Source organism: Anomalospiza imberbis, chromosome 1 (assembly GCF_031753505.1).
Source record: "Anomalospiza imberbis isolate Cuckoo-Finch-1a 21T00152 chromosome 1, ASM3175350v1, whole genome shotgun sequence".
NCBI classification, from domain to species: domain Eukaryota; kingdom Metazoa; phylum Chordata; class Aves; order Passeriformes; family Viduidae; genus Anomalospiza; species Anomalospiza imberbis.
The window spans coordinates 104418139-104437122 of NC_089681.1; the positions used below are offsets into that span (position 1 = coordinate 104418139).

The following is an 18984-nucleotide window of genomic DNA, read 5'->3' on the forward strand; positions in this document are numbered from 1 at the left end:
AAAACAAGTACTCTAAGAATTTGTTATTTAAAAAGACATTATGGTAAATGATAGCTGAGATGAATTGCTTAATCTTTGTTCCAGGAACCCAGAACTCACAATAAAATGTCCTCTTCGGTATTACCTCTCATTAATAGGAAGGAAGAAGAATTTCTGTAGGTGTGAGGAATACCTTGCAAGATGCAAGATCCTTTTTTTTTTTTTTTTTTGCTAATCATTTTTTTCTTATTCTAACTTTGTAAATACAATCACTTTATGCAATTTTATGCTTTTTACTCATGTTTGTTTATTTTTATTATCTATGTTTGGTTTGTTTTGTTGTGCTTTTTGCAGTTGTTGTACTAAAGATCACCTCAGGCTTTCAGCAAGGTAACTGTTTTTACTTATGACTGTTGTTTTTCCTGCAAGTCCAAAGAGAAAGACTTGGATCTCAGTTGGCAGTCTGTGTTTGAATTACCTATCACCAAATAGGTTTGATACAAGATGTTTAACACATTGCAAACCAAAGGCAGCAATCCTCTATCACAGCATGTTTTGAAATAAACATAGCTTGGAATAAAATGTGGTTGAAATTTAGGTGAATAGATTAGGAGCATAATTTGTGATAATATGTGAATAGCCACTGTTATTCAGGCCTCATCTGTAGTTGAAATTATATGAAAAGATGAGTGCCATGTCTTAGAAATATAGCCAATAAATAGAGGATGGATTTCAGATAACTAAAGCCTGTGCAGGTTGTGTGTAACCACTAACATCATGAGGAAAGCAAAACCCTCAGTATTCCTGCATGTTCCTGACTGAATGATTTGTTATAATCCAATTAAAAAATATTATGTATTTGATAGTTATAACTAGCTGAGGCTCAGATCTCAATAAAATGTGGCTGTCAGATCTGATAGCCATACAGGCTCACAGAACCAGCCAGACTGCTGGTTAGTGGGAAAAGAGAGATCTGACTGCAAGAAAAGGTAATTTGATCGTAGCTCTTCCATTTTGGAGTTATGCTACAATAGACACAGGATTAGAAGAAGAGCAAAAAATCCCCAAACCTAATTTCCTTAAAACCTAGGTGTAATAGAATTTTTTCACATTGGGTTCTCATCTCCATTAGATAGGTTTATTGGCACTAATCAGTTATGATACCTGGTAGCTCCAGCCGAGTGCCTGAAAAGAGGGACCATGGAAAAAGAAATCCCTGGGCAAATACACCCTTACAATGTAATCTCCCCATCCCTCATGTGACAGTCTGGAGCAGCAGCCGTATTGGGGCTGTGGTATTGTCACCTTTCATTGTTTTTTTACTGAGTGATTGCTATGTGATCATTTTTACATCCCCTTAGGTTGGTTTCGGTGGGAGTTTCAGCCAGTTTTGTAGTCCATGTTGTAATAGTGTTGTTACAGTTCGTATGCCACAACTTAGAGGCTGCCCACTCTGGAAAAGGAACCATTAGCTTTAAGGGAAAAGCATGACAAAACTATGGAAAGGAGGAGGAAAAGGGATCCTGGGTAAAATCGAGCAGAGATTAGAAATATCTGTCTTCAGATAAAGAACTAATATTTTAAGACCTGTCAGATCAATGTTTGAGTCTACTTCTGTTTGGCCTAATGTTTGTTACCTCCTTCTGGATGGCCTATCTCCTCTCCTCTGCTAGTTTTTTCAAAATACTATCTTACAGAATCTCACTGGGGAGAAAAAAAAGTGTCTGCTTTTGCTGTTCTACAGGGTGTATGGAGGGGATCCTGATGGGTAAAGAACTGTTTCAGTCCCTACAGCAATGGCATCACATCTTGCATTAATCAAGGAAATTCAAGTAGGGTTTGCTGAGAAGGCTTTATTAAACTGTACTAAACCCAGTCAGTAATTAAAGTGCTTAGCACAATAAGCTAAGGCTATGTTTTCTAATCTACTAAGAACTTTGGGAGTCAAAACATATAATTGTATATAACACAGTGATTATTCCTAGGTGCCCTAATTTCAGATCATACTAGTGAGCTAAACAACAACGTAATTTTGGAAGCTGATAATCTTCTACTTTTGGATAGGGAATGGAGAGATTTGGGGATTTACATTCAGTAACCGCTCAGGACATGACTTCAGACAGATTAAATTATGTAGAAGTTGGTTTTGAAAGTCCTTCTGAAGAAATTTGCACAGGTAATCTTGTATTTGTAATGCTGTCCAAAGACAGGACATTTAGCAGTGCAGACTTGGAAAAAATGAGCCGAGCATGGACTAATGGACTATCTTTTCCAGATTGTGTAGAGATATTTCCCTGTCAGTGGATCTGAACACAGGGAAGGACAGCCAAGGTTAGGTCATGTAAGGAAGGACTCTGCAGTTTCTTCAATAGTGCTGTCGAGGTTTAGCTCCGGTTGGCAACTATGTACCATGCAGCTGCTTCTTTACTAGACCCTCCAAACCAGTGGGATAGAGAGGAGAACTGGAAAAATGTAAAACCCATGGGCTGAGACAAGGACAGTTTAACAATAGGAAAAAGGAAAAGGATAAATAAAAAACTAGAGAAAAAACTGATGCTCAGTTCAATTGCTCACCACCTGCTGACCAATGACCAGCCCATCATCAAGCAGTAATCGGCAGCTCCCAGTCAACTCCCCTGAGTTTAAATATTGACCAAGATGTTCTATAGTATGGAATATCCCTTTGGCCAGTTCAGGTCATCTGTCCTGGCCATGCCCCCACCTAGCTTCTTGTTCACCTGAGAGAATAAGAAGTCCTTGACTCAGGGTAAACACTGCTTGGCAACAACCAAAACATCAGTCTGTTATCAACATTATTCTCATAATGAATCCAAACCACAGCTACTAAGAAAAAAATTAACTCTATCCCAGCCAAAACCAACACAACTGTTTTCCTATCAGAGACATGTATGTCTGTCCTGATGTGAAGTTTGAATGTGAGCAACTGAGTTTCATGTGCAGGTAATGGAGTGCCTGCTCCACCTTCTAAAGGAGTGGAGCAGGTTGTGCCTAGGTTTCGGACAACATTCCACTTAAATTGTTACCCTGGACTGTGTTCACGTGTGCCTATTACAGGACATTAAGGAAAGACTGCCTGTAATCTTCTGGAGCAAGAAAAATGGAAAGAGAAGCATGGTAACAGTACTCATAATTTACATCCTAAAGCCTTCCTCATTTAGTTTTCCTCTGCTTATATTTAAGTAAGTATATTTCAGAATTTAGCTCTTCTGCCTCTGTAAAAATATGTGTCAATAATAGGTTCTTTGGCAGAATAAGTAGCTAGAAACCATTACAGGTTAATATTTCAGTGTTGTTCTGAATATGCTTATTCTCAGGTTTATATTCTTTCTTTCTGGAGAAAGACCATCAGGGTTCATTTTGAAGATGGGTACTTCTTTGAGGATGAAGGAAATGTAATTTCCTATTCAAAAATGTTATTGACAGATAAGTAAAATCTTACAAAGCCACATGATGTAAATTACTTTCTAAAGACTCCTCAGCCTCTTACTGTGGCAGGAGTAGGGCAAGAGGAATGCCAAATGGAGGCAAATGTGCCTGAGAGCTTATTAATGGTTTTTTTTGGAAAGGGGATGTGTCGGTCTGCAATACCTCTGGAGGAGAGTTTGGGAAGGAGCAAGAAAGCTTTCTTGTCACTTGGCTTTTCCAGCAGATGGGTTTTGATACAGAGCTTCCTAAACTGTACTAGAGCTGAAATGCGGGTGGTTGTTTCAGTGTGATCCCTTACCCGGGCAGCCAGGAGGTCTAAAGGCAGAGTGTCGCACCTAAGGCAGGTCACAGATCTCTGGTGTTCACGCTGCCTTTAGGATATCAGCTAGTTGTTCTCACAGCAGCTGCTGCTCTAAGGTGAAGTGTGGGCATTGCAACAGTTATCTCTAGCATGACTCATTGCATCAAGTTGCTGGATGTAAGGTGAGCCACTTTCTGATACAAGTGTCTCAAGTATTTCTTCCTGTCCTTTCATGCTGTGGTAAACAGTCGAAATGAGTGTGTTGGTTCCTGCAACAGAATACACACACACATTCCAGTAGTTACACATAGTGCCTAAAGATAGACACTGATATGTGCAAAGTCATTACACCCCCAGACCCCCTTTGAAATCAAATGAACTGCTTAAATACATGACAGGATATGATGGAGGTTCATATCCCTGTGCATAAGTGGTTCTCAAACTTCAAGCTGCAACCCACAGCCAAAGACATCCCTGGCTAGCTGAGCTAATACCTCAACTTTTCTAGTTCATCAGCTCTTAATGTCTATCTCTCCTTCAAGAAGACTGAAGTAGGTTGCACTGCAGGCAGTCAGATTGCTTCCCAAACAGATAATATGGATAGGATGTGATTAAGTATTTCAACAATAGGACAGGAAGAAAAAAAATCACTTGACTAAGAAATTACAAGGCAACAATACAATTAGGATTGTCACATAACTTACCTACCCCCCTCCAGTGATAAAGCTGTTGTTAGTTCTTTCTTCCATGACATGGTTCAGTTTAAGTGAATGAACCCACAATGCAGAAAATTTAAGCTCACCCTATGGCAAGAAAATGACGAAGTAAAATCAGAAGCCAAACTCCAAACATTTGTCAGGTGTATAAATAAAACACATTCTTTTTTTGAGTTGGCTTTTTTTTTCCAGGTAATGTGATGGTGTTAATGCAAGCAGTAATTGCTGTTTAATTTTCACTGCAGCAGCTGAAGAGCTCTGTTCAGCATATTTCATAACAACCATAGTAACCATATTAACAGGCTGACGTGCTGCTTTTGAAGGCATTATTTTTGTTCCATGAAATTAGCTAACTCCCTCCTACATGTGTTTTATCAAATTATAAAAGTCTCCAAATTTCTAACAAGCACATGAATCATTATTTTATGATCCTATGCTCTAAAGAGAACTTCTCCTTCCCTGGAAAAGAAACAGTCCAAAAATCCTGCTGTCTCTGATGTTAACGGGAACTTTATTAGACTGTAACCCACAGCAGTTCACTACTCAGCTCAGTGACAGAAATGTTCTTCTCTGAGCTCTTGCCTGTCATCAACACAAGACATTCTGTCTTAAAGATAAGAGCTTGTTCACTTGGGAAGAAGAAAGAAATGTTTGTACTTTACTTTTAAACAAAAGACCATTTTGAATTTTTGTTGGCTTTTGGAAAATGCTTTGAGCACAAAGAATGCTTCTGGGCCATTTATGAGCCAATTTCTTACTTTTTAGCCATTCACACTCACATTTATCTCTCTGCAAACTCCCTCTCTTTTCCACTTCTACTGCCTTATCTTTCTAATGAATATTATTATTATTATTTTTGATTAATTTCCTCTCATCAATTCCTCTCTCTTCCGTCTACAGATGACCTGTTTGACATATGAAAAAATTACTTTTTAAAATTATGATTATTTTTTGTTTCGTAACAAGTTCCTCTGTCCCAGTAAAAGTGCTTTCACTCACAGTTGTAGATTGTGAGTTTAATGAGAATAAAAAAATAAGCAATTTCAAACATTTAATGGCATTTTTTACAGTTTATTTTTGCTAGAAACTGATGATAAACCCTCTACCTGTAGCTAAATCTATCTGTCTTTCCTGAAACACCTGTATTTGCAATCCTTATATACATCAATATTTGCGCCATTTTTAGCTATATTTTTGTGAATAAACTACTATATATGCTTTATTTTCTTTCATCTGTTTTTATGTTTAACTGTCCATAGTTTCCACCTAAACAAATTTCTCCATGCATGGAAATATACCTACTAATGTTAATCTTAGGAATATGTTTATATGCTTGTAGGACCAAATAAACATCTGGTAGTTTCATGAAGCTTTAAAAGGAGACATTATTTTTGCCATTCATGTGACAGGATCTATTGAAACTAAAATGTTTAAGTGAAAAATGAGAAGTAAAAAGTAGGAAAAGAAAAAAACCTTACCACCCTTGACTAGAGATTTTAAGTGTGACCTTTGTTACATTTTATTCTGCTAGAAGAGGTAATATGTCTAGATTATTGTACAGAACTGCACTGTAAGCAAGACAACATTTTCACCAAACTGGACTTTACCCAGGGAGTATTTATAATGCTCATTCCGCAACGCCTGAGACAGCAGACCCAAAAAGTATCATTGTAACCTTCAATAAACAGATTTGCAGTTATGGTATTATCAGTACAACTATCATCACCTCAGTAGAGAGTCAATGCCTCTCAGATTTTAGATTTATGTGGTTAATGATGCAGTACTAAAAAAAACCCAACACTTGCATGGCTAAATTGCATATGTGCAAAGTTCTCAGCCTCCAGTTATGTCCAAAAACATTTTCTGAATATAAACATACTGAAGGAAGGAAACAAAGTGTGAAGCAGTGTCAGGTATAGAAAGGTTGAAAATGCTGATGTGTTGCTCCTACCAAAAGTATGACTTTGAAGGGTGTGTTGGCAATAGGCATTCAAAACCATTTAAAGTGGTGCTGAAGTATCTCTGTCCAGTCTTTTCACCTTAAATTGCTTTAGAATGAGTAGCCCTTGTTTCCTCTCTCATCTTCCTCCTCCTCTCTGTTTTGCTTTAAAGATGACCTAATAGGAACACCAGTACTATAAAATACATTGCTCCCGTCTGAATGACACATTTTTTTCTGAAAAAAAAGTGGATGGGGAATTATGAGTGAGTGGATTAAAAAAATATTAAATCATGCAAAAAAAAAAAAAAAAAAAAAAAAAAAAGAGATAAAGAGAATTATGCAAGTGACAAGAAAACTGAAAATTTGAAATTACTAAATCATGTCCTTTATATTTAGTTTTTTTCCATGCTTTAGCACATGGTCACATAGATTGGTATCAAATTTTAAAACATCTACATGATTTTCTGCCAAAACAATATGCACAAAACCATCAGAATAAACTGCAGAATCAATCTTTTTATTTTCTGTAATCAGAGTTTTGAAAGGTTGTGTATTCTGTTCTTCAAGCTCACTCCTATCTGAAAGATATCATGTAGCCTTCCACCTCCTTTATTGTCCCTACAATGGCATTTTCTTGTGCAATTCCCATGCAGTTTGTTTGCTAAAATAATATACATGGACTTCATTGATTTATCAGATGCATCAGCTGCATCTTGTTATGTGTGCCACTCCAAGATGAGATGCTCCTTTTGGAGCTGCCATTCAGGACCTGGCACAGCACCTATTTCTTCAGATTAGTCCCTTGTAAAGCCCTTTCTGGCTTGAATGGGATATAAAGCACATAACTGGTTTTGGCTGGGGTAGAGTTAATTTTCGTAGTAACTGGTACAGCGCTGCGGTTTGGATTCAGCGTGAGGGCAATGTTGATGGCACACCGATGCTTTAGGTGCTGCTGAGCTGAGCTTACGCTGAGCCAAGGACTTTTCAGCTCTGCCAGCGCACAGGCGCACGAGGAGCTGGGAGGGAGCCCGGCCAGGACAGCTGACCCGAGCCGGCCAAAGGGAAATTCCCCAGCACACAACGTCACGCCCGGGAGCCTGGGAGCCGCTGCCGGTGAGGCGCAGCTCAGGCTTCCAGGCGCTCCGCCTCTCCCGGGAAAGGCTCGGGAAGGCTGGCGGGACGGGCAGCCAGCCCCCTCTCCTGGGCAGCCCGGCGTGCTGCACGTCCTGCTCCTGCCGGCGCATCCCAGGAGGACACACGGATTTCGAACATCCTCGCTGTACGCGGACACACGTAGCACTGTTCGAGTTGCTAAGTTGAAAATGAACTCCATCCCGGCCAAAAACAGGCTATGTGCTTTGTAAGCACATGTAGATCAAGCAAAAGGTATCCTGGAAAGGATGAAAGCCAGAAATGCATTTATGCAGAAGCTGGATGCTGGAGGTGGGATGACAACGTGTAAGAACTGCACGTGCAGACAAAAGGCCTTCAGATGTGTGAAATATCTTGTCAGCGTTTGTTTGGTTGTCATTCCAGATGAAACACTGTGCCATTCTTGTTCTTAGAGTTCAGTCTAGCAATCCTGACACATTGAGCTATAAAGAGAAGGAAAAAGAAATTATGAAAATTTAAAAAATATTGTCAGACCTACAACAGCTGTATGTGAGCAAAAACTTCTTGTAGAGGCCTTACAAAAAGAACAGGAAATATTATTTCCAGTTTTTGTCCAGGAGTGTTTCCAGGAAATGACACACTACAAGGGAAACTTCTAGTGTTATGTAGCCATCTTTTTGTTAGAGGAGGCATTTTCATCATTTGTGTCACAAATTTTGACACATGGCTGCAATTTTCAAAAAAGAGGGCTGTATGGAATAGGTCAAATTCACATGCATTACAGATATTAAAGAATTCTTAAGTTAGTGAAAACATATTTAATTTCACAATAATTCGTACCCATGTAGATTGATTTGGAAAAATAAATTAACTAAACAGTAATTGAGAGCATAATATTTCTTTACATACATATTAGAGAAAGATGCTTTGTTTGTAATAGTAGAGACCACATTTTATTCCCTTTTATGTTAAGGTTACATTCCATTGTATTTTATTTGTGATAAATGGTTCTGCAATTTTAAAATCACAGCAATTCTCATAGTGATGTATTTTGTATAGTCTTTTACTGGCACATATTGATAGTAATGCAAGTGAGAGAACACTATTTATGTAGTCACTACATAGATAAAAGAATGCAAATGAAAGAAGTAACAAAATCATCAGCTTTAAAAAATCTAACCTTAACTTTACATAATGAAGTTTTATATAGCTTTAGAAAATCTTGATAATAATTTTAGCTAAGATTTCTTTAACCTGATGAATGAAATTCCTAGAAGAAACTACTTTCACTTTAAAGGGACTGTAAACATAAAGTATTGACAGCTTGAGATGCCTTATGTTAAAGCTAATTATTTCAGTTGCAAAGTCATGTGGTTGGTAGAGCTACTTAAAAAGGAAGAGAAGCTGCTCTTCTATGCTGTATTGAACTCTGCACTCTACTACAGAAATAGGGAAGGAAATGCTTGTTTTTTTCAGTCTGTTATGGAAACCTAAAACTGTCCTCATTATAGTGGAAAATCCCATCCATTAGGTAAAGAGCGTAGAGCAGTATAGGCAGCTGTGGGCTGCAACCTTGGTCATTGATTTTGGGAGCTGGATTTGATTTTTGAAGTGTGTTTTGACTGGTAGTTAATTCAGGAAACACAGCTGATTCCCTTTCCAACTCACAGGAGAAACTCTTGAATTGTCATCTCATGGTGTTGAGATCACAAACTGCGTCTCTTTTGGGGGGACAGGCTTTGATTTTGCACTTGTACCCTATTAATGATTGGAGCTGTTTCTGGAGTTGTGCCTTCATTCACAACAGCCTCTTTTGCTCAGGAATGATGTCACCCTGTTTTTTTGAGAGTTTTAAAGTTTTTCTAAAAATTTCCTATGCCTTCTGATGTTTACATATTTCTACTGAATTTTCTCACACTATTCATATAAACAATGATTGTTTTGAATTCTTCTTTGTAGGTGGAGAGAATTGATGGACTGTGACCAGCGTGGTTGGAGAGGTGGCAATTTCACCCTCCAATCCACTGTCACTTTTGCTATTCTATATATAGTGGAGTCAGAAAATAAAGTTTACTTTTTTTGGTTCATTTTCTTTCCTTTTACATCTAGCCTGCTTGTGTGAGTTATTTCGTGTCTTAGTGTGACAGAACACCTCATCAAATTTCTCTTGAAACCCCCCTGTCTCGGGCAGGGTTACATCCTGCCACACACCTGTAGACCAAGGAAGATGGGATGGGCACAGCACTCACAGAACAAGGGCTGATGGAAAATATCTCTTCATCCTAGGTTCAGTGATTTCTTTCCTCTTGTTTTCATTGGGATCATGCTGCAATTATGCCTTTCCCAAGTGTGTTCACATTTACTTCATTGCTGGGAATTACTGTCTTGTTCTCTTTCTGTGATTTTCCTTGAGGGGAAGAAATAGACAGGCAATTAATGGGCAGTTATTCAGCTCCAAGCTGGCACCTGCCACTGCACAATGGCTTTGACAACTTATAACTTTCCCACACCAGGCAGCAGCTCTGCCAAAAGCTGGGGTGTGACTACATGTGGCAGCAGATGTTGCCTGTAAGGGTGATGGACACCTGGGTGCATTACTACCAAGGCTGAAGTGTCCTGCTGATGTATTAGCTGGTGAAGAGGTGCAGAAGATCATCCATCCTTGGCTCATTTCAGGTCCTGGGAAGCTTTGGAAAACATCCTCTCCTCCTGTTTTTTAATCACTGTGTTGGCAGAAAACATCCAGGACCTTCTTCAAAGATACAGGATTTAAAAACCATTATGCTGAGCAGCTTAAGATGCAGACAAAGTTACTTGTGTTTGAGGGTGGTAGAAGGAGGGCTGGAAGAGGGACTCTCAAGGGTCGATTTTTCTTGTAACAATAATTTAACAGGAGAAGCATTAGTTGAAGAGAAGAATACTTAGCATTCTCTTATACCAAATCAAATACTAAATTGGAAAGTTACATATGAAGACTGAAATTTTAATAGGCCACACTTTATGCAGCTCTGGGACAGAAACCATGAGACAGGGGCAGAAAGGCAGTTCAAGGTGATTAATGCAAAAAGACTAATGAATAGACAACTGCTCCATATATGCATAATAAATAAGTAATACTAAGATACTGTCTTTTATTCCCTTTTATAAAGAAGTTGCATTCAGTTGTACTTAAATTTTAAGAATCTTTAAGTATCTTACTTCTTTTTATAGCAAGAATATGTAAGGGTCTATGAATGGAGAGCTGCAGAAATGTGCGTATACTTCCTCTGGTAAATGCTTTCATAAATATCCATAGATGTATTCCCAACAGGAGGTGGTAAAGAGCTCAAATCTACAGCCAGCAGCAGTAGACTGTTCTGAGCACCACATTACAGTTTTCAAAGAGACCTCAGCTTCCAAAGGAGAAATTCTCAGACAAAGTTTGTTTTAAAAGTATTATCTGCCTGACTCTCTATGTAGAAGAACTACAGCTGATTTGTTATTTTCTTCCCAGCCCTTGGGATCTAAGCTTAGATGACTTTTTTTTTTTTTTTTTTTTTTTTTTTTTTTTTTTTTTTTTTTTTTGGCATGATACAGGGAATGGGTGCATTCTGCTCTGGTTAAAACTACTGTTTGTCCTCAGAAAGAGATTTCAAATGAATCGAACAGTAACAAACATTACAACGTGAATGTATCAGGGCCAAAATAAGCTTACTTAATGTTCCTTCAACCTAAGCTATAATGTAATACAAAGCTTTCCTCTTCTTATTTTGAAGATTTAACTTATGATACATTTAGGGTTAATTAGAGAACCATTTTTATTTCTTGAACTGGTGGTGAAGTATAAACTAATTCCCTTGTATTTTTAATTATGTTAGTTAATTCTGAAAATCAGTGAGAGCAACTCACTTGGCATGGACATGGCACTGCTGTTGCTTTTTGAAGGGGATCCAGAGTTTCTCAGGTGTGTCAATTATTCTGATATAAGAATGAAAGCATCACAGCAGTGCAGTAAGCTTGTTATCTGTACCCTAAATTCACAAGGCTAACAGATGTAGCTTAGGTACTGTTTAAGGATGGCAAGGCTGCCAGAAGTACAAATAATAAAGCAACAAAGCAGTAGAGAAAAAAATGATAGTATGGCTAAAAAAGGAAATGTATCAGAATTTTTTCTATTTAGTAGATACCTTAGTAAAGAGGAGATCAGCTCAGCATGTTTCATCAGACAGGCACCAAACAGAAAGATAATCAGGAAAGGAGTTTTGAAAGATATGGGCAAGCCATAAAATGAGGTTCTATTGAATTATGACAGTGTTTTTTGTCGGCTCTTCTGCTTGAGGAAAAAAAAAAAAAAAAAACAAAACAGTAAGAACTTGAAAATTTTTGTTTTTATTGTTTGAAATCCTGTGTATTGGGCACTAGGAAAGAGTTACGGTAAGTCTAAACTTTTCACATCTCATTCACAAGTGATGGGACAGGATAGAAAGCTACTGTTTCAGTTGTGGCTTGGTTCTACTCTATTGTGTTTTATTATAATTACACTGGTTTGAGAGTGAAATTACTGATGAAGTGGTGCATGATTCCCATGTCAACATAAAACCTCTACAAACAAGGATTTGGTTGCTAAAATACACACATCACAACATACCATCCTATCATTTACATCTGACAAGACATATCCAGTATTTTGGTTGGCAATCAAATAAAAAAGAATAGCCAAGTTTCCAATAACTTCACTTTCCAAAGTTTAAACGAGACTTCAAAAGCTGTAGAAATGCAATACAGGATTAAGAAGTCCTATACATACAATATCAAATCTTTCAAAAAGGAAGAATTGTGAGTGCAATTGCTTATTATACTGACAGACATAGTTTCTGGAAATTGCTTGGGATTTGTTATGAAGACTTTAAAAATCTTTTCCATCTGTTCTTTCTCTGAGTAATTTTAGAGTGAATTTAGAGAACTACATCCACAGTATACCATGCCCACAATACATAGTTAATATTTGGAATAGGCATTTTTACTATAAAGCTATGCTTAAAGTCACAGGAACATTGATTTCCCTAAATAGGCATCCAAAATAATGCTAGGACTCAGGGTAACTGAAGAATCACATGGATAATCCTGGCTAAATATTAGTCTGAGGAAAGAAATATTCACTTGGTTAATAGTTATAGAAGGCTGAACATTGTCTTCTTTTTCAATGCAGATCTCAAGCCTGGGAAAGGACTGAGTTTTTCTTCACAGAGACATACTTGAGCAAAACAGGATCCCATCCACAGAAATACTCATCCTGCAAAAATTGATCATCTATCCCGCAAAAATTAGGAGGCTGCACATCCTGTGGTAAGAACAGGATAGTTATTACAGGTAGTTATTAACTAGCCAAGACGCTGACACTATGCAAAACACTCTCACTACAGTAAGTAAGATTAGTTAAGTATGGCTGTGGATGAGTTAAGTACATGTTTTCCTCATGCTGACTTGATTACCCAAGAGATCAGGGACACCAGACCTTTCCTTAAGCTTTTTTTCAGGGTAGAAATGCAATAGAGGTGGGGTGTCAAGAGACTACCTCCATACCCTCAAGAAATGTCCAGAGTAGAATTGGCAGGTTGGCATAAATCTTCCTTAGTTCATGGTAGTTCATGGAGAATGAACTCTACTCCATCTGTCTGGAGGACTTCTAAAAGCAAAGTGACCAAAAAAAAAAAATGGCTGGGATCTTGAAAAAAAACCTAACACATTCTAATCTACTAGGTTTGTCTAGTCAAACTAGATTTGTTTTTACAAGGATATGTAAACAAGGAAAGTGTTGTACTCCCTGGCTCCTGCTCTTAGGCCCAGGACCATCATCTTCAAGCTATGGTGTGTAGCCACTCAGTTCCATGACAAACTTGCTCAGCCTCAGCTTCTCCTTGTCCTCTGTCATCGCCAAATATAGTGTTGAAGCAAATTGTTATTTTTCTTTTTAGACACCAGATGCAGATCCAGGCATGCAGCCAACTTCATGTATTCTTGAACAGAAATAATAAGAGAAACTTTCTGGGAAAAGTAAGTGCTGAGTCCAAAGGGCAGATGTGCTACCATCTCCATTTATGTTATACTCACACAAGCTTGAGCACACACTACAAAACTTTAAAAAATATAAAATTGGAAAGTAAGATTAAGCCAAACTGTAGGTTGCTGGACTATCAACACAGATAAGCAAATGGTTATCAATACACTATTTTCCAAATAAATGTCAGTAGCCATCATCTTTAGCCAGTCACGCTTATCACAACATTAAGAGCATAGAGTAGAGGGTAGAGTTGAGAGAGGAGGGTGACATCTCTTCCCCAGAAGGAGCACCCAGGCACAGCATATGGCCCTTGGGTTGCTGAGTTCACTCTATCCCATTGCATGGTAAATAAACAGCAGACATGGAGGGAAGGGAATGAAGAGCTTTATTTGCTCGTGTGTGGGCTGTTAGGAAAAGTAGATGTCTTTCTCTGTAAGAGAAGCCCCATGGGACAGATGAGACCTAGACACTGCTGTTACAAGTTTTTCTGAAGAAATGAAGTGCTTAGAGTGTTGTTAATAAATTCCTGCTGGTTTGAACTGCTTATTGCTGAAACTGATGGTGATAAAACTGCCTTTACTGAAGAATGTAGCAATCAAATAAGGCCTTTCATTTTTTTGTGCCAGCCTGGAACTTGCTAGTGGAATTTCCTAATGTATTTCCCAACCATAATTTATTTGTCCTTCTGTCACATGCATCAGGGTGGCTGTTAGAATTCAGGGACATTGAGATATCTGTGGGTGCTGAAGGGGTTGAAACAGATGTTTCTTGCTGTGGCTGTGACTGCTAAAAGAGAAATGTCTACATCAGAAGGCAAGAAAACAAATTTTATCTACAAAACTCTAGCAATGACAGTTCTGAATTTTGTCTGTTGCCAAAACTGGAGTTGTGCTCCAGTCTAAGTCTGGATGAGAGGGGGGACAAACAAAGAACATGGATCTGCAGATTAATAAGTTGGTGACCAGATGGTTGTGGAGTACTGGGTAACAATGTGATAGTGACCATGTCTGTATGGTCAGTGGCAGGCTGAGAAGGTAGCGGATATTACAGTTACATGAGGGTTTGGTGCGCACCAATGTTATTAGTAGTAATTATTAGAGAGGTGCAGAGGTAACAAAGTCCCTGTTGCAATAGCAGAACTTGTTTTGATAATGATTTGAAAGAACCTTTTGTTCCCTACACTCCCCTACACTTTCCTACTTCCCTCTCACTGCATCAAAAGGTTTAGTTCTGAGGTTCTCTTGGCCCACATCTTTGTGAGCACTTTTCTGTCTGATTTATTCAGTTGAGCCTCAGAAGAGAAATATTCATGGAGAACCACAGGGAAATATAATTTGTGATATAATCTGTGAGATCACTTAGTAGGAAGAGAAATACTGATCAGTTTTGATGCACACAAGTCAAATGACTGGAAGAGCACCAATAACAATCTATAGACACTTGCATCCTGCAGCATTGTTGTGTTCTATTCTAGAAATAAATGGAGTGTGACTAGTGAGGCAATTGGCATAGCCCCCATACAAAAAAAGAAGTGACATTTGGGGAAGTCAACTAGACTGTTCAAATTTGTTGCAGCTTGGCTTCCACTGTGACATGATCTCCATGGTCACAAACTTGTGTCTTGAAGGACCTTGAACCAAAGATTAATACCATCATTGCACTAATGCTCAAAAAGCAAGGTGTTTGGGGTTTTTTCCATCCTGGAAGACCTACTGACACACACAGCTGAACCAACCAGACAAAAAAGCACAAACCCATGAGCAGTGCATATTCCATATTAGATGTACTCCAAGTGATTAGGGTAACACCAAATGCAGTACTTGCTTTGATTTTGTATCATGAGCACTGGGCAAGCATATTTGGCAGGGTCTGTTGATGTATTTGAGCTTGGATAGAATCGTGATGAATGATTAAATTAACTGAAGAGACACTTGTCAGACTATTCGCTATTTCTCACTTGCAAACCTTTGGCTGATGTAGTGAACTGATAGATATTGTATGTACATATCAGTGAATCTGGTTAAGGTCTGGTCAGAGTGGAGTGGTTTTATGTTTACAAACATGGTTAAGACACTCTGGGGCTGACCATGCTCTTTGTGGAGCAGACAGCTATGCTCCATGGCTCTGCTCTCTATCTCTGGGCGGGTTCTTCAGTCACATAGCAAGAGGACAGACCTGCAAGAACAATTTTGTGCCTCCTCAAGTCCTGATGTCTTCCAGATCTGTCTGAGGTCTGGCAACTCCTGTATGAAAGGATTAAGGGGAAGAACAAGGTTGAGGAGTCACTAAGGGGAAGAACAAGGCTGAGGAGTCAAAAAGGAGATCAAGGATATCAGCATCTATATTTCAGCTGTCAGGGTCAGTAGCATCAATTGTCCTTGAATGAAGACAATGCTGTATTATTCAGAGGGTTTCAGAGGCTCTCCAGTGATTGATTGAAGCAAGCCTATGACAAATTTTAGGCTCAGTGAGTTTATTTTGACCCTTAAGGTCCAATGTGAGAATGTTTGTTCCTAAGCAACCCAATCAAAGAGTGCCTATGATGAATACTGAGGAATTAAATCCTTCCTAGTCTTTTTCTTGTTACATCTCTGGTGCTGAAGAATCTGAATTACTTATCTATGTCAGGTACTTCTGAGTAGACTTTAGAAACACCTGTATTCAGATTTGTCAGAATTTTCATGGCATGGCTGTATTTAGGAAGCTCTCCTGGTACCTGACTATTTGATAAAAGTTGATCAAACCATGTATTTTTTTCCCAGGGTCTCCTGTACTTCATTCATATGCCTAAATAATTTTTGGCAGAATGCAGATGTGATGTGGAGTTTCACTTTTGTCACAAAATCCTGCCCAACTTTTGAAGGTTTTAAGCCAGTTCTACAGATGTCAGTTTCTATGCCCTTCCAGGTCAAAGGTGCTGAAGTTGTCCACTGCCTCCACAATTTGTTTGCTTTTTTGAATGTCTTACATCTTTGTGGTTTGGGCAAGGAAACTGAGTTTTCCTCTTTGCTCAAGAAACCCTTGGGGTAAGTACTGCTGTCGTACCTGAAGTTTGATGGAACACATTTGAGATTTCTCCTAGCAAAGGACTTAATCAGTTTTGTATATGAAACTATTTTAAATCAAAATTTGTTCTTTGTCTTTTTTTAAAGGCATATGCTACAGAACCTCAAATCCTTTCATTCATAAAATTGTAATGCAACAATTTATGTAAATATGTGATAAAGTCAGGGACTATAAATATGGGAAATGCTAGACTGAGAGCAACAGAGTTTCACCTCTGAGCTTTTGAATAAGGGTTTTGGCATTATGTATCTGGACAATATGCTTGTAACTTCCATGAAGTGTAATTAACCAGCCACCTCATCTGTAAACTTTAACCCTTTCTAGATTAACTGTTCTTCATCCAATCATTTGCTATGGAGGAAACTGGAACAAGATATCACAATGTGGACATAGGGTCTTGTTACAATGACTAGGCATAAAATAAATCTATTTGTTTTCCAGTGGTCAAAGTGAGGTTGGAAACTTTATATTGGCTGTGGCCAAAAAATATTTCTGAGAGGACTTTTGGTCACAGAGGGAGACTATGTACTCACATGGTTGGTATGGCCCGTGAATACAGCACAGTGAGTAATAGAAGCTTTCCCTAAGCTTATTACAAATTCTCATGCTTAAAATGCATTAATATTTTTCAGTTTCATAAAATTTAAAAATTAAATGTAGCTGAGGATTTTGAAGCCATTTTTCTTATTAAATGGAATATAATGAATTGTTAGTACCTCTGTTCTACAAAAAAAATCTTCACCAGAATGAAATACAATATTATGGGCTAATATAAAAGGGTTCTTTAGTACTACAAAACCAGTGAGAATTATCCTGATATTTTGTTAAACCTTTTACAACAGAAAATTTTATATAATTATATGCAGAAATAAGAAAAGTGTTAAATGGGTTCATAGATTATACCTGTGCAATTGACTCATTAAAATAAGTGCCATGTTTGACAGATAGCAGCAGCCCAGGCAGACATAAATCAGTGCACCAGACAATTGCTGGGGAATTTTCTGAAATGACTTACTGGGAGAGCAGTGTGTTGAAGCATGAGGTCGAAAGATAAACAGCAGAGTCATCACTAAATTTGAAGCAAAAGGCAGATAAAATCTGTGAAATTGCTGCTCTTCAAAAATAATTGTTAACCCAGACTAGAGAATAATTTGTTTTAATTAGAATAAGCAGCTTCTTTTTCCCTAGAGTCAGCAACATGAATTGTCAGGCCAGGATTTTAGACCATATTCTGGCATAAACTAAAGGGAGACTTGAAACTCACTCAAGTGAAATTGAAATCCTAAAAAAGAAAAACACTAATGTTGCTAATTAATGATAATGATTTTTAAAAAAAATCTGTATTAAATATCTTTATGAGGTACATTCTATGGACTGGCTATTGGGCTTTGACATCCTTGATCAGCCTTTACTAAGGAAGTGATTGCTCAGACAGATTCCACAAAATTAGACGTCAAAGCCAGTGGTCTAACAAAAGTGCTTTTCTAACAAAATATTTTAAAAGGGTGTTCAGGACTTTGTTTGGATAGTCTTGTAATCAGTAGCATGATACACATTGCTTATTTCATGCACTGAACTTGCCGTGTTTGCTTCTGGAAGGCACTTTTATTCAAAGTGTTCTCATAATAACAAAATCCTTATAATTTGAGAAAATAAGTACTGTTACTGCAAAGAATCAGGTTTAACAAGGAAGAGATTTGGATTTGAAGAATACCACCACTGTTAAGAAAGGAACTAACAACCAAGAAGTTGAAAGAACAGAGAAATTCAGATGATTCGTAGCCTGTAACTGTGAAAAGCTGAAAGACCAAACAGCACAATGTATGGATGGACATGGATTTGGTTTCCTTATGGTCATAATAGGAATGGCCCATATCAAGCTCTTGGCACAGAAAATGGAGAGAAAATATTACTGAGATGTATCAACTGAGTGTGCAAGGCTTATCCAGCCTGCACAGAAGGAGATCATTGAAGCACTGTGCCAGGCAGTGCTGCTGTGCTAGGAGTGGGAAATGAGGGAAGCTGGCACAGAGGAAGGCAGTGATTCCTTTTCCTTGGTGCTCAAATAGAGCTGGAGGAGCAGATGCTGCTGAGCCAAGCCTTGCAATGAAGACACAGGACCGTGTTAATGGCAAGCAACATAAACCATAGAAAGGAGCATGACAAGCAGAACACAAGCCTTTCCAAAGTCACCAGAAAAATGTCAATAAATATCCCAACAATAATACTTTGTTGCATGTGCTTACCTCCCTTGATGACAATCTACTCAGTGACTGTTCTCCAGAAAAATGCATCCTGCACCATATGCCATCCCACACAGTGAAGACTGGTTGTGAAGGACATATGGCCGTAAAATTTGATTTTCTTATCTCTTGGGTAC

General features: G+C 38.2%; 1 long non-coding RNA gene across 1 annotated transcript; it reads left to right on the forward strand.

The window, feature by feature from the left end:
• Positions 1-2710: 2710 nt before the first annotated feature.
• Positions 2711-18578, forward strand: LOC137481725 (uncharacterized). The gene is made up of 4 exons (XR_011003620.1): positions 2711-2940; positions 12687-12823; positions 16446-16564; positions 18468-18578. It is a non-coding gene; the product is annotated as an uncharacterized lncRNA (long non-coding RNA).
• The last annotated feature ends 406 nt before the right edge of the window (positions 18579-18984 follow it).